We start from the raw sequence: 12733 nt of genomic DNA, 5'->3' as shown, positions 1-12733 counted from the left end.
AAGTGCAAGTCATGTCATCATTTCTCTGATGGCATGGTCTTCTTTGGCAATGAAGGATGAATACACAATAGTGTGTGTATGACAGCTAGAACTAGGTGTTTCAATGGTGAGTTTTATTTATAATTAGCCTTTGCAGACGTTTCACTATTTTGGATGTTTCTCTTCCACCCTCACCAGAAGTCACACATACACACACACATATGCACATGCACACATTCATGCACATTTGTGGGTTCATGTACATATGAACATGCACAACAACCTTGTTTTTGTTGACTGACAGCAAAACACAAACCTCTCCTACAACTTGGCCTAAACACCAAACACTCCTTTGTGAGATGGCTGAGCAACCAAAGGTGGGTGTGGTTGAATAAATACAGATCCATTTAAAAATCCTGTTTTGTTTTATTACAGAGGAATTAGTCTCTCCATTCCCATTTGGATTAGGTACGCGATTTATTTACCAAAACATCAGCTTCATTGTGTTCTCTTCCCATCATAAAACAAAAGAACAAACCTGTGGTTTGACATATAGCCCAGAGTTTGCTTTATATTAATTCAAGTGTAAATCCCTTTCTGTGTAGTTCTTTTTGTCAGGTATGATAGGCCATAATTAGAAAAAGGAAGAGGAAACTAAACCAGATTAGAGAGTAAGTAAATAGCTCACTAGGCACAGGGTAAAGACTCTCCCACTCAGGCTTATTATCTCAGGCACAAAGCAATGAAGACCTGAGTGCTCCTAAAGAATTCATAGATCTTTGAAAGTACTGAATTTACACTGAAGAATGGATTGGACCAATTGGATTCACATTTAGCTAAAAGTAGCATCATTCTTTTCAGGTACCATCTGGGTAGCCAGCAGGAGTCATTGATGTAAACTAAATAGTCCCTTGAGAATCAGGGGGGACCAGGAACAAGATGAAATTGACTTAAATTTTCAAAACTACATTTTAAGAGTGAGACCACCTTTCTCACTCTAAGTATCTAATTTACACCCTCTCTGAAGGTTGATACATCCTAATAGTAATCACTTATGTTTCTATGGTACTTTAAGTACTGAAAAATATAGTACTTGCCCTGCAACGTCACTTCTTGCAAGTGTTATTATCCATGTTCTATAAATGATAGATCTGAGGCTTTGAATGTTGGGTGACCCACTCTGGGTCGCATACGCAGCCAGCTAGCCAGGCAGTCTGTACACACTTATTAAGAACCTACCATGTGCTAAGAGCTGGGAATACAAAAATAAAATAAAATAAAAGTCCCAAAAGTCACCAGGTGTCTAAGGACACATAATTAGCACAATACCTGAGGTGAGATTGAACCCAGATCTCCATTCCAAGTTCATCTGATGCACTTAGGTGGTACAGCAAATAGGAGGTTAGACTTAGTCCCGAAGACCTGAGTTCAAACCCTGCTTCAGACACTTACTTGCTGTTGAACCCTAGAGCAGTTGTACAATCTTTGCCAAGCCCAGTTGCCTCATCTGTAGATGGGGATAAAAATGGCACTATCCTTATAGAGTTGCTGTGAGGAACAAATGCAGTAATATGAATAAAGTGATTTGTAAACCTTGAAATACTATAAAAATGATAGTTGTTATTAACTGAGGTTATCATCTATATTTTGTAGGCTCTAAATATAAAATGCTCTGTAATATGAAATAACCTTACGTTAAGCTTCAGCTGGGAGCTATCACTAACTGGGGTGCAGAGAAAAGGCATGTTACATGTACTTGGCTTCAAACGTGTTACAGATTTATGGATGAAATAGTCCTGGCCAATGTATAATTACTGAAATATCCCAATATAGCCGTATCTCCCTTCACTACTCAAGAAGCTCTAGTAACACCCTTTGACTTTATAGGGTCAAATAAAACCTCCTTCTCTTGAGTTTAAAGCCTTTCTTTCAATTTTTTACAACTATTTTTCTTTCCTTTTAAAAATATTAATTTTATATTTAATTTATGAAATAAAACTAGTATTTCCATAGCATAATAGAATAAAAAGATGATTGAATAGGAAACTGCAAGTTTATTATCTATAACTTGCTATTCATTTTAAATATACGATAAATTTATCATGCAAACTTGGTATTTTTCTCTTTTTTGTCTCTCCCCCTAGAGATGGCTACCATCAGACACAAATGTGTGTACATGTATATGTATATACGTATATATATGCATATACTCATACACACACATATATGAATATGTATAAGCACATACACACATAAGTATTTATGTATGTATTATGTAAAATCATGCTATACATACTTCTACTTATCCACTCTTTCTCTGAATGCAGGTAGTGTCTTCCTTCATATGTCCTTTCTTGTTATTTTGGGTATTTCTAACACTTAAGTTGACTTACTCCAGACAATTTTCTAAGACCAAACTGCCGAGCAGGTGCCAATAGAAGGCATTTCCGGTAGAAGGCATTTCCTCGCTGTGAGTTCCCTATGCCAGCGAAATCATAGGTTCAAGCACGTATAAGGCAAATAAAACCAAAACAGCGACACCCTCCCCAGTCACTCTAGAGAGACGACGCTTAGGGAAAGACCAATTGGCTAATCAGGTTCGACCTCCTGATATGGTCGCTCTTTGGTTGGGTGAATACACCAGCAGACTACCTGGAAATTCCATAAATGCTCATTTATAGCATCCTACTTTCCAGTTATTAAATCATTAATAATATGAGAAATTTAAAACTAAATGATAGTGAAGTTTTACTTCATACCCCGCAAATCGGCAAAGGTGACAAGAAGTGAGAATGGTCCATGTAGGAAGGGTTTGGGGAAGATAGGCACGCTCGGGTCATTGATAGAATGGTGAATTGGGTCAATTCTGTTGGAAAGAAATGTTTATCACTCAGAACCAGATAAAGCTAACAGAAAGTTAGACATAAAGAAAACATAGTACTGAATAGACTATTGAAAAGTTAGTTTTCAAAGATATGTCACATTTTCTGATTGGAAATATAGGAGATATGTACTCCTCTCACCATATTGTATTGTCCAAAAATAAACCATGTACTAGGACATGGACAGAGTGTTTAAAAATGGGGAAAATAAGAAACATTTTAAGGAAATAATGAAGCAAAATAGCAATTTATGCAGGGAACACAAAAAAAAGTAGAGACTAAAATGTAAAGTTAATAATGTAATCCTTAATATTTAGTTGTTAAAGAACAAATCATAGACATAGTGAAAAGCAGGAGGGCGCAGTGGAAAGAGCACTAAACTTGGAGTCATAGGACCGCTTTTTGAATCTCTGCCATGGATTACATGTGTGACCTTGGGTAACTCACAGAACTTTTCTATTCTTTAGTTTTCTCATGTATAAAATGAAGTGTTTGGACTAAATTACTTCTTACATACCTTTCTAGCTCTAAGTCTATTATCCTTGAATTAACAAGTATGTGAAAGTGAATCATAATTTTAAAAATATATCAAAAACTTTTGAATGCTACTGAAAAGTCCTCAGAAGAAAGACTGAAAATCAAATTCTATGTTTCCTTATCAATTCGATGTTGTTCTTACTTTAAACTTTATTAATCTCTTCTTCAATTGCAGCCATCTTCATTAATCTCTTCATTAATTTTCTTGGTTTCTACTGGGTTTTTTAGTTGTTCAATTTTTTTAAGTGTATGTCAAATTCATTGACATTTTTCTCTGTTTTGCTAATGGAAGTATTTAAAAATATTTTTTTCACTTCAGAAATTCTTTAGCTGCATGACATTAAATGTAAAAGGAGAACTTACAATAACTCTTTTTTTATTTTGGTAAATTGATTTTCCTTTCTAAAAAAGATTAGGTAAAGTTACACAGATTTTGTTAGTATTTTCAAAAAAATTAACGTTACATTTTATAATTTCTAAAATCCTTTTTTCTATTCAATCTATTTCCCATTTAATTTTCAGTATTTCTTTTTTTGTTTTTTTAAATTACTTAATTGATTTTTGTAGATTTATATGTATATTATTTTCATTTTTAAGGTATAATTTTCTTTCAAAATTAAACTCTCCTTCCCATTGCCCTCTTCTCCATTGGGCAAGTTTTAAAAAAAAGACAAGAAAAATATCTCAATATATATCTATTGTAGTCCAGCCAAACAAACTCTCATGTTAGCTATGTCTATAAATGTGTGTTTCTTTGAAATTCATCACTTTTCTGCCAGGAGGTAAATGACATGCTTCATCTTCATTCTTTTGAACTCATGACTTACCATTTTGTTGATCAGAGAGCTAAAGTCTTTCCAAGTATTTTTTTTTCTCTGCAATCTTAGTTTTGTTAGCATATAATTCGACAAAATAGTTTCTAATAATTTTCTTGAAAGCAGGAAGCATTCTCTTTATTTGTCTTTACACTTATTACAAACTTGTTGATTGATACCTAAATTACTTAGAGATTTTATGTGTACTAATTAAGATAGCAAGAGTTGATCTTATAAAGATAAGCAAAATAATAACAAAATTCATTTGGAGAAACAGAAAGTTTAGAATCTCAAAGAAAATAAGAGGAGAATTAGGGATAAAGAATAGCAGTTCCACTATTCAAAGCATTTTGTAATATCATAATCATTGAAGTATTTTAATATTTGATTTTTAAAAATGTTAAGTAAAATAGAGTACAAAATCAAGACTAAATCGGTTTCCTCACATTCAACAAGCTTGAACAAGCTACATGGGAAAGGATTCGCTATTCTTTTCAAGAATTGTAAGGGGGAAAAGGTAAAGGGATCAAAAAAAAAAAAAAGATTGAGACCAATATCTTATAACACATACCACAATGAATGATTTCCAAATGGGATACTTGTCTTATTTCATTTTTTTTAATTGAGGAAAAGTAATGGAGGTACCTTTTACAACAAAGTGCAGAATTTTTTAATCAAACAAGAGACAGAGGTGATCATAAAAATATTTAGATATTTAAATATTACAATATGTTGTATGAATTCAAGACATTAGAACTAAAATAAGAGAAGCTGTTATTTGGGGGAAAGTGTTTGCATCACATATGTCTGGTAAGGATTTGATATCCAAGACAAATAAGAAATACAAATGTATCCAAGGTGTATGCTGACTTTAAGTTATTTATGTTCACATGGATTGCCTAATGCATAGACAAGTGATTCAAGGGAGAGACATTGATAGATGCCTCTGGAATCATTCCCACTCCACTTCAGGGAAACCACAATTCCTGCCTCAAGAGGAGAAAGAAGAAAGGATGAAGCTTAATTTTATCTATTATTGCTGGCCTAGGGAATAATTGTTTTGGGATAAAGCCACTTTCCTGGCCACTATACCTATAAGTGGAAAGGGAAACCTTCAGTTTCAACTCACTGGTTTGGTTCCTTCCCAACAAATCATAGTTATTCAAAAGATCATCACAAATAGTTAACAGCAAGTAAATCTATTTATCTGATTAGATAGCAAACAGAAATCCTAGGAGTTTTATAGATTTGAATATACCTGAACATGCATAAATTGAATGAGTTTCACCTGTGGGTGCAAGATGCCTAACCTCAACTGAGAGGTTACAATTGCATATAAGGAAAAATTCTCCAAAATGTAAAAAAATAGAAATTATGAAAAAAGAAAGGAAAAAATGAAAAAGGAGAAGATAATGATGTCTTTACTATCTGCCCCAATCATATAATCAGTGAGCTTTTTAGAAATAGCTAATGTGCGCTAAGCACTGAGCTAGATGTTAGAAATACAGATATACAGGTGAGAGAGCCCCTGCTATTAAAGAGGTTAAATTTTAATAGAGGGACACTAGAAAGAGAGAGGAAGGCTCACCAGAGAAGAACATTCTGGCCTACCTAGTCAAATGGCAAGTGAAGTTCTAGAACAGAAGAATGCTATGCTCCTTCTTAGTAATAATGATATAGTTTCATTACTATTCCCAGAGGAAGAGTAAAAGTTGGAAGGTTGGGGGCAAAGCACCAGGGGAGACTTTTTCCATGTTAGCTGAGCAGATGGTAAGATTCCTGAACTGAAAAGGCCCTTATATTCTATAGATTACTAGAAGAGATATGAAGCATGATCTGTTGCTCGCTACATGTAGTCCATTAGGTGAGTTTTTAGCTTTTGCCTACTCATCAAGAAAACTCAGGTCTAGAGAAGGATGCCAAAGTTGAATGAAGAACGCTATGGGGGTGGGGTAGTGAGCTGCAAGGGGGAAGGGATTTAAGTGGTTTGAAAGTCAGGGTCAGGGTATTTATCATTTCTGATCAGGGAGAAGGGACAAGGGTAGATCTCAAGATGCCTGACTGGGTTGATCTTAGTGTTCTGGTTGATGGCTAAATAGAACCCAGAGATCTCACTGCTAGCTATCTAGTCCATGTAAGTCAAAGGCTGAAAGTCTCATTTATACCAAAATATTCCCAGTAGCACTTTCCACAGCAGCAAAGACCTAGAAACAATTTAAGCACCTATCACTTGAGTGGTTCTTATCCTTTGTTCTCAAAGAGGACCAAAATGAAATCACTATGTTAGTCAAGCTACAGTGCATTTGACTGTGGCTGATCAGACCAGTATGAGCTTGGAATGCTCTATCACAGGCTGGACAAAAATAATCCACATGAACATTCGGGGTGAATTCTCTAAATCTACACATCTAGCATTTTGGGGGGCTACTTCACTTCGGCTTTGCTCATAGAGCATAGCACTTCCTCTGATGAGGCCACAACATGCTAAGTGGCCCTGTGCCAGTGTCCCCCATGCCATGCAATCAATTCCAAAGTTCTTAAGAGAAACCTTGAGAGTGTCCTTGTATTGCCTTTTCTGACCACCATGGCAGCACTTACTCTACGTGAATTCTCCATAAAATAGTTGTTTACATAAATACATATGTGTCATTGACAACATGGCCAGCCTGTTGGAGTTGCACTCTCTGCTGTAGAGTTTGAACGCCTGGCTGTTTAGTTCACGAAAGGACTTCACTAGCAGAAAATTTTTCTTGTGTTATGTTTTGTTTTGATTTTTCTCATGGTTTCTTCTATTCATTTAATTCTTCTATGCAACATGACGAATGTGAAAATGTATTTCATTAGAATATATGTGTAGAACCCATATAATACTGTATGTCAACTTGGGAAGGGAAGGAGAAAGGAGGGAGAGAAAAATCTAAGACTTATGGGAGTGATTGTAGAAAACTGAAAACAAATAAATTAATAAAAAAAGAAAGGATTTCACTGGTATCTTATCCGGCCAAGTGATCTTCAGAATCTTCCTAAGATAATTCAAGTTGAAATGTTTCAGTTTCCTGACATGGCACTGGTACACTGTCCAAGTTTCACAGGCATACAAAGATGAGGAATGCACAACAATTCTGTAGACCTTCAGTTTGGTAGTCTAATAAATACCTCTTTTCTCCCACACTTTCCTTCAGAGCCTCAAACAATGAACTAGCATTGGCAATGCAGGCTTCAACCTCATTATCAATGTGTACATCCCTGAAAAATATACTGCCAAGGTAAGTGAACTTATCCATAGAATTCAAAACTTCTCCATTTTGTTGTAACTAATGGCTCTACATATGGATGGTGTGGTGCTGGCTGATGGAGCACCTGTGTTTTCTTGGTGTTAATAGTTAGGATGAAATTAGCATGAACAGCAGAGAATCAATCTATACTCTGTTACATCTCAGCTTTAAAAGCTGCACTGAGTGCACAATCATCAGCAAAGAGAAAATCTTGCAGCACCACTCCCTCCAATTTGGTCTTCACTTGTAGTCTTTTCAAGTTGAAGAATTTAGCATCTGTGCAGTAGCTGACCTTTACGTCATGTTAGTCTTCATGGAAGACATTTGACAACATGGCTGAAAACATTGTGCTAAAAAGCATGGGATGTATGGTGTGTTCAGGGAGCACTAGTACCTCCGGTGTGAGGGATGCTGAGCCCTCTCAGGGCTGCTTTCCACCTTTAGTTTCCACCTGATCCACCCAACCCTTACCTGTGACTCCAAGAAACTGTAGCAAGCACACCCTAGTAAATCATTTTGGCAGATGGGCTGAACCAGGTTGAGGACAATTGAGGACTCTCAGATCCATTGAGGAGTTAGGAGGGTGTCTACCCTAATCATGTGAAGACATCCCCTAGTGGAGTGGGCAGATGAGAACAATTGGTTCCAGTGGCCATGAAGGCAGCTGAAGCAACTGCTATGGAGTGCTTTGAGTTTGGCTAGACATGGAAAACACCAAGGTCATCCACTGTATCATCCACCAGGGTCATCCACTGTATCTTGAACCATCACCAGTAATTTTGCCTCTATCGTGACCCTGGACCATGACAATTCTGGAATCACTTGAATAGTGAATGAACAAATGAAGCTTTCTGAAGACAGTGGTAATGCAATATTGTGCCAAAAGAAATGACAAATAAAAGAAATTCAAAGAATCATGGGAAAGCATAGATGACCTGATGCAAAGTGAAGTAAGCAGAAATAAGAAAACAATATATACAATTACTCCAACAGTACAAACGAAAAAAGCAGTAGAACATAACTGAATTCTGTTTAATAGATACTACTGTTCAGTCATTCAGTCACTTGGGGTTTTCTTGGCAAAGATACTGAAGTAATTTGTCATTTCCTTCTCCAGTTCATTTTATGGGTAAGGAAACTGAGGCAAATAGGGTTCAGTGACTTGCCCAGGGTCAGACAGCTGGTAAGTATATGAAGTAAAATTTGAACTCATGAAGATGAATCTCCCTGATTTCAAATCTGCCATTCTATCTACTATGCCCTACCTGCCCACATGGTATAGATAACACTATATAACTAAGACCAACCCTGGAGAGGAAATGGAAAAAAAAAATCTACCCACATTCAATGAAGGGTGCGGTAACATGAGTGTGCAGTGTTTCATATCTTTTAGATATATTATATATATATAGTAGAGAGAGAGAGAGAGAGAGAGAGAGAGAGAGAGAGAGAGAGAGAGAGAGAGAGACTGAGTTTGGTTTGCTATATTACAACCTATAGTCTTAGCCTCAAATACAGAAAAGTAAGTGACTTGCCTGAGATTATATAGCCAGTAATATGTAAAAGTATACACTAGGTAATTTAGGTTCAATGAATGAATGTAACTACAGTGACTAAAACCATGATCTCTACTTATAGAGACCTATGCTTATAGAAACACAATACAAATGAGAGTTGACTGACAAAGTCCTTCAACAAGCCAGGCAGTTTAGAGAGGAAAAACCAATAAGGAGGTAATAGCCCAGTTAGATAATTGGAGGAGGGGAAAGAAACACATTATTTGAGTAGAAAAAAAGGAAAACAATCTTATTATAGAAAGAACAGGCAATTGGGAGATAGTAAAGATAACTCTAGAATTTGAGATGCAGTGATGGGTAACTTCAACAGGAGAAAAAGCTGGGGGAAAAGATGAGGAATTCTATCTTCACCCTGCTAAATCTGTCATAGTGTCAGGGTTTAAATTTAAATATTTCTTTTTAAATTCAACAGATAAAGGATTTGCTGAAAGGATATGAGCAGGGAGAGATACCCCCAAATCCTCTCCAGTCAACATCATGCAAGATAACTTGACATATCTTTCTCAGGAGAGTAGAAGGTTAAGGAGCTAAGCCTTGGGGACCAAAGAGACATTGAAAGAGAACCAGGAAGAGTTACCTCAACAGCAATCTCCTTTTCACAGAAGAGCCTCTAAATGCTTTTCTGTAGCAGCTGAGGGAGCTCCAGGAAATTTCCCAAAATGAAGCATTTGGCCGGGAACACCTCCAACAGAGAAAAGTTCAACAATTGTGTGAAATCACTTGATTCCGACTTGGACAAATTTCCACAGTATTCTGATCTTCACAAAATGTCAGTTATTTCACAAAAATATTTGTGATATAGAATTTCAGCTACTCAGAACAATTTGTCAGCATTTTCTATAGTATTTCTTCTTAGGTTTAAATTTTTCAGAAATGACTTATGGTCATTTCTGAGCAAATTTCCCAGGTTCCTTTTTTGTCTATTGATATATTTGTTTTCAACTTAAAATCTTGTGGACATGTAGCCTCCCGTCTTCTCCTCCAAGCTGAAATATGCCAAAAGCCATAAAATTTCCTTTGCACAAATATTTGGCTCAGCTCTAATTACAAATTAATAAAAAAACAAAATGGCCCATTGAAGCTCAAATTAAATAACAGTTGGAATGATTCGAAAAGGGACAAATTATTGAGCGGTAAAATGAACCTTCCAATAAGCAAGCCCACTGCCTCAGAAGAAAAGTCCACTCCATTGGGGTAGACCATGAATGATGAATCTCATAACTTCCATAGGACTTTCATTGTAGGATACTGCCAGTAATATATTTGGTTCTTAAGGACAAGTGGTAACATTAAGAGGAATCTTTCTGTTTCTTCTCAGTAGGTTCCAATGTTTTCTCCATTGGAAAAAGATCTTTTTGCTTACATATTAAGAATAATGATCTGACCCTGGAATTGGAAACTGGGATCCCCCCCAAGAAAAGCTTTGGAGAATCTAATAACGCGCCAAGAGGATTTGAAATGGGAGAGTGAAGCAGAATCTAAATAAAATTAATGTGATCGATGCCTTGAAATGAAAACTCCCTTACTAATCACTCATTATAATAATGTCCTTTCTTTAACTGCTAATACAGAAGAACCCAGAGTCTATCAGACTCTCTTAGACCAGTAGGGATAGCTTCTGTTTATCTGTGAAGCTCCTTCCCTTCTTCCTTACTCGGAAAATCCCATACTCCATCCTTGGGCTAATAGCTTAAATTTCCATAGCACTTGAAATTTTACAAGGGATTTTCTATGTATTATCTCACTTAATCCCCACAATTACCATGTCAGGAAAATAATATTATCATCATCCCCATTTTAAAGGTAAGAAAACTGAAATTAAGTGTTTATATAATTGCCCAGCATCACACAACAAGCATCTGAAAAATTCAAACTTACATCTTGAGTACTTCTAAGAGTTACATTCACTATACCTCATAGCAATTTCCATTCTGTGATGAGGCAGGAAGTGGTGGTGGAAGTATTGAACTTGGAGTAAGGAGTAAGGAAGACTTGAATTCAAATTTAGCCTTAGACACCTAATGGATCTATGACTCAGGCAAGTCACTTAACCTCCCACAGTCTCAGTTTCCCCCTCTGTAAGATGTGGATAATAATAGCACATATCTCCCAGGGTTTTTGTGAGGTTAAAAAAATAAGATCATCTTGTCAACTTTAAAGTATGTATATGGGTATACACATGCATATACATGCCTCATATATACTGATATGTATATATGTGCAGTATGTATATATGCCTATATACATAAATATGTGTACACATACATATATACACAAATAGCTAGTTTGTTTTTTAAATTATTATTTCTTTGGACAAGGTTTTCCACATTAGTCTATATTGTTTTTTGTGCTCATCCTTCATTGCCGAAGAAGACTATACCATCAGAGAAATGATGACATGACTTGCACTTGTCTCTGTTTTGAGTGAGGGAAGGCTGTGCAAGGTCACCAGCCTCACTTTTTCCTCCAGAGCCACCTGAATCCAGTGACCAGATAATCATCAGGATGACTTTAGATGACCCAGGATGCTCTGGGAGACCTTGGGCCCTTTAGGCCAACATGAATCCATAACACCACAGGAAAACAATCAAACTCACTTGAGTGAGAACCAAATTCTTCCCCATAAAAGCCATAACCTTTGATTTCCTTCAGGAACTGCTCAGATAGCTGGATGATTGTAAGACATTGAACACATCAACTAGAAGTAGTAATGGAGAGGTCGGTGGAGCTGAGGATGCTGAATCAGGGTAAACCTTCCCAAAGACCCCCAATGAGTTGACCCCGTAGTCCCTGGTGGCTCCCTATTGATACGAGGAACAAAAATAAAATGCGATTTGGCATTCAAAGCCCTTCACAATCCAGTGCCCTCCTATCCTTCTTGTCTTCTTTCCACCTTACTCAATAACAGATTCTTCAGTCCAGTGATACTATACTCCTCACCATTTCATAATCAAGACAATCTCTCAGTTCCAGGAGTTTTCTCTGGCTCTCCCCCATTCCTGGAATACTTTTCCTCCTCCAGTCCTTCCTACTGGCCTTCCTTGCTTCCCTCAAGTCCCAACTGAAATCCCTTCTTTTACTAGAAACTTCCCCAAGTCATCTTACTTCTAATGCCTTCCCTCTTTTAATTACTTCTACTTATCTTACACATATCTTAAACAAATGTGTATATTTGCATGTATTTACTCACCAATTGTCTTCTCCATTAGATTGTAAGCTCCTTGAGAGCACAGACTATCTTTTGTCTCTTTTTTGTATACCCACTGCTTAGCACAGTTCCTGGAACATAGTATGTACTTAATAAATGTTTACTGATGGATTCAGTTCTTCCATTCTATTTATTATTTCCAGATCCTATAAGAGATGGATAGATGATGTTATTAACTTGTGAGCTTCTAATGGTTGAACAAGTGGCCAAAAATTAGAGTCTGTAGCAGAATCTACTGGTAGATTCAATAGCCAAGTCTGATAAGAAGCGAGTTCTGGGTCAAGACAAACTTCTTGACTCTGCCCTACAGTGGTCCAGCCCAGTATCTTAAACATTATGTTCTACCAGTTAATGAATAACTCATTCCTTAACTGTTACACCAATAAGGGAATTTGGTGGGGAAACATTTTCAATCAATCATTTTAAATTTGAGCTCATTCACCCAGGGACTAAGTAGAGA

At 36.5% G+C, this 12733-nt stretch overlaps 1 long non-coding RNA gene across 2 annotated transcripts in view; it reads left to right on the top strand.

Annotated features, from left to right (window-relative positions):
- Nucleotides 1–12384, top strand: part of LOC140497574 (uncharacterized) — a 56202-nt gene extending 43818 nt beyond the window's left edge. For both annotated transcript variants that reach the window (XR_011964731.1, XR_011964730.1), the window contains 2 exons: nt 7396–7479; nt 9478–12384. This is a non-coding gene — a long non-coding RNA (uncharacterized lncRNA). The remainder of the gene's footprint in view (nt 1–7395; nt 7480–9477) is intronic.
- The last annotated feature ends 349 nt before the right edge of the window (nt 12385–12733 follow it).

The sequence above is a fragment of the Notamacropus eugenii genome, chromosome 3 (genome assembly GCF_028372415.1).
Source record: "Notamacropus eugenii isolate mMacEug1 chromosome 3, mMacEug1.pri_v2, whole genome shotgun sequence".
Taxonomy (NCBI): Eukaryota; Metazoa; Chordata; class Mammalia; order Diprotodontia; family Macropodidae; genus Notamacropus; species Notamacropus eugenii.
This window is presented reverse-complemented; position numbering and strand designations above follow the sequence as displayed.